This window comes from Morone saxatilis, unplaced genomic scaffold (genome assembly GCF_004916995.1).
Source record: "Morone saxatilis isolate NCDOM2014 unplaced genomic scaffold, NCSU_SB_2.0 Contig17, whole genome shotgun sequence".
Lineage (NCBI taxonomy): Eukaryota > Metazoa > Chordata > Actinopteri > Moronidae > Morone > Morone saxatilis.
The window spans coordinates 16,708,800-16,712,632 of NW_023339729.1; the positions used below are offsets into that span (position 1 = coordinate 16,708,800).

General features: G+C 41.1%; 1 pseudogene; it reads right to left on the minus strand.

Annotated features, from left to right (window-relative positions):
* The window catches only part of LOC118326702, a 79,013-nt pseudogene that overhangs the window by 15,884 nt on the left and 59,296 nt on the right, over positions 1-3,833 (minus strand).

Here is a 3,833-nt window from a genome sequence, read left to right on the forward strand (position 1 = left end):
CAGCTCAACGCACAAGACTCCAGATCCAAAGCTGTCAAACAGTGGCCTGATCAGATATGGAATCCAGATTCTGTTGGTTGACTATTTTCTCCCTCAATCTGGAATACCAGATCCTGTGAGAGCAGGAGAGCCGCCATTGTTTTCAAACCAAGAGCAGCCAATGAGAGCAGCTCAACTCGCAGTACATAAAAATACATAATGCCAAACTTGAGGCTTCAAAACAGTTCTCCACAAACCAATAGGTGATGTCACGACAGGCCCACACTTGCCTTTTATGTATGTGTATAAGAGCATGTTGTTGTTATTTACCTCTTGCACTTGTCCCTAATGCTTGCTGATGCTTTAATTGACCTCAGCAAGCACTTTGTGCTTATTGTGCGGAAAATTCTCAGTAAAGAAAATGATTACATGTCATTTGCAAACCAGATTAGTGGAGGAGAAGTTATATGACAGAATCACGTACACATTGCTGTGTAAAGAGCGTTTTGGAAGGAGCTGCATTGTTGTGTGTAAACTAAAGCGGAGGTGAGGCACTAAACACCTGAGCACTGACCGAATGACTTACTGCCTGTGATGGATGGGAGGAGGAGAGACGAGTGGGAGAGAGAGACACGATGGCTAAAGGCTGTTTTATGAACAAAAGGTCACTGCGTTGACCTCACGACAGTCGACGTGTCCATCAAATGTCATACGTCCTTGAGTGTGACACTGAACTGTTAACTGTCTGCTTCACTGCCTGAAATAAACCGACCGATGTGCCGTTTGCGGCTCTACAGAGACACAGAAAATTATTTTAAACGTGCACATATGGACTTGCTGTCTTTTGTTAAAAAAAAAGTCTAGCAGGTTAGAATATTTTTATTTATGATGTGCATTTGTGACTATGGAAGATTTAAAATGCCTAAATTAAAACAAACTAATCAAACAAAGAAATTAAGTGAAATGCAATTTGTTATATGTAATTCCTTTTTATGTATGAATTTACTGTGTTTCTTTTTTCAAGGACATAAATAAAATGATAGTTTTTTAGCTTTTTTTTGTCAAATCAAATCAAATCTCAGTGTTGTCCAGCAGAGAGCAGCATACAGCTACCAACACTAAGGAGGTGAAAATGGAAACAATCAATTGTCCAATCAAAGCATGGAGGAGGAGCCATGGGCAGAGCTTATCATTGCAGGAGTTAATTGCAGCCATGACAGCCTTTCACATTAAAACCGTTTCCTGTGGGTTGGAGGGACACTGACGGTACATTTAGTTACATTTGTGTGTGTGTGTGTAGTTTAAAAGCTCCAGTGTGTAACATTTAGAAGAATCTATTGTCAGAAATCTGTTTTCATTTGTCTGTAATTGCCTGAACATAAGAATCATTGTGTTTTCAGTAACCTTAGTCAAGCTTGTCGACCGCCACTGTAGTGTAACATGCGTGTGGATTGAGGACGTATTCAGTTTCATCTGCAACCCTTCAGCACTACGCATGCACGTAAAATTCGTACAACACTCGCCGTCCAAGGGCATGGTATTGTGCTCCACAAAAGCACCAGTCTAAGCTAACTAATGCTAGCAGATGTCCTGTAGACGTGAAAGGTGGAATGAAAGGGAGACTTCGGCTCTGACACAAAGATGCTAAATTTAATATGACATTTGTGTCAACTGAGTGACAGTCGAAGACGCTGGGTGCATTTTCTCTGCGCGTCCGAATAGTGGACTCAGGTTTGCACTTACATCGTTTGGAATGAGGAGCTCCTGAGACGTGGTTTGGGAATTGGCGTCCACTCCTCCTGTGAGACAGAGGGAGAGAGAAGGACAGGGGGAGAAAGAGAGTAATTTTGATGGATTTTATTACATAGAACACAGATACACCAGACGAGCGCACATACAGTACATACCAATGACCGATTTTAAGATTTCATGCTGCTGCTGCTGACGAGACGCATACAGCAAAACTAGAGAACGGAAAGAAGGAATGTGACAAGAGAAACAGAGAGGTAAGGCTGAATAAAGAGGCATAAACAAATATGAAAGAAGAGAATCTCTCAGAATAATGAAAGAGCCAACAATTTGTTTTACTCTTTCTAAAGAATCATTTTTCTTTCTCCCTTTTTTCCTTTCTTTCTTTCTTTCTTTCTTTCTTTCCTTCCTGACTTCTTTTTCCTCATTTTCTTCCTTTCTGTTCCTCCTTTCATCTATCTACGTTCCTTCTTTCCTACCTTTCTTTCTTACTCTCTTTCCTTTCCTCCCTTCCTTTCTTTCTATCTTTTCCTTCACTCTCCACAGGGAGGGGTCCGACCACTGCGAGCTAAACCAACAGTGCTCCTAACAGTGTGTGTGTGTGTGTGTGTGAATCTCCACTTCCCCGACTGATGAGTTTTATACCTGGGACATAATGGAATAATCAGCCATCCATATCCCCACATGATAATTTGCTCTTCTGTCTCTCGGCCGTGCGTTTAGCATTTGTTTGAAGAACTACATGACGGAGCGGCCATGTCTGTTGAACAGTGGGAGAACTCATTTGCAAAATGTGAACAGACCACAGAGAGAGAGAGAGAGAGAGAGAGATAGAGAGAGTAACACACGCTGTGTTCACTTAGTTACAGTAAATATCCACTCTGCTGAAGTGTACTTGAACAAACCTCTGACCTCTCTAAAGGAGGAGGAGGTTTCACAGAAAGTGCATCTATGAGAGAGAGCAAAATATTCATTTAGAAAAGGAATTAGGAATATTGTCCTTTAAAGCCCCATTATTTAGATTTTCTACCATAAAATCAGCTTCAGAAGCCTTTTGATGCCACACTGAGTTGTGAAAGGGTGAATGGTTCCTCTGTACTCCTGTTATTGCATCATATAACCTTCGGCTCCAGGTCGGGACGAGTGTGTAACACTTTATGAGTGAAACTGGATCAATGTTTATGGAGAAAATGTTTTCCGGGTTAGTTTCCTGGTGGGCATTAAAGTAACCGCTGCAAAATGTAGCTGCTCCTAGCTAGTTAGCTTAGCGGTACTGAACACAGAGGCAGACACAAAGAGACCTAAGACGCCGACGGAGGAACCACTCAGACCGGAGTAAATGTGGGACTGGCTTTAAGTTGGTGGCCAGAGCTCAGTGAAAGGAAAGGCTGCAGACAGACGGCGAGCTGGCCTTCTTGCTGTTGGACTAGTCCGTTGGATTTGCTGTGTCGAGTGTTGTTGCACTTGATGTTTGGCTGAGATAGAAAAGTTGTCGGCTTGCTAGTTTTGGATCATAGGTAATGTAATCCTAACAAACGTAGAACAATGTCCATGTTTACTACAGTGGGATTGCAACTGTGGGCTCCAAATCTTACATAATGTTGATTTAATTCTTATATTTTGGAAATGTGGTTGCATGTATGACAGGTCACTGTTCTGACTAATGCACGTACATTGTTTGACTTGAAAACCAACCGTCTGCATTGTTACAGCTTTAATTTTTCACCTTTTAGTTAATTAGCGGAGCCAGCATGTAGCTAACTGATGTAGCCAGTAATGTTTGATTTGCGAGAGCTTCCCAACATGCTCAGCTGGATGCTCAGAATCAAAGAGATTTTAATGCAGAACAAGGCTTGAATAATGATTATATAAGATTTACTATCTCATTATGTACTTGAAAAGTTCCTCACACAATGAGAGGTTGGCGTGACGGATAGGAATAACTCTGCATTTTAAAAGATGAATCCAGTACATGTCGGATAAAATTAATACATTCTCACAAACATCGACTGTGTTTTTTGATTCAGTGAATGATGAAACTCGAGGTAACGACATTCTTCCTTCTGAAATGGAAATAAGGTTTTTGAATAAAAGTTTATTTATTT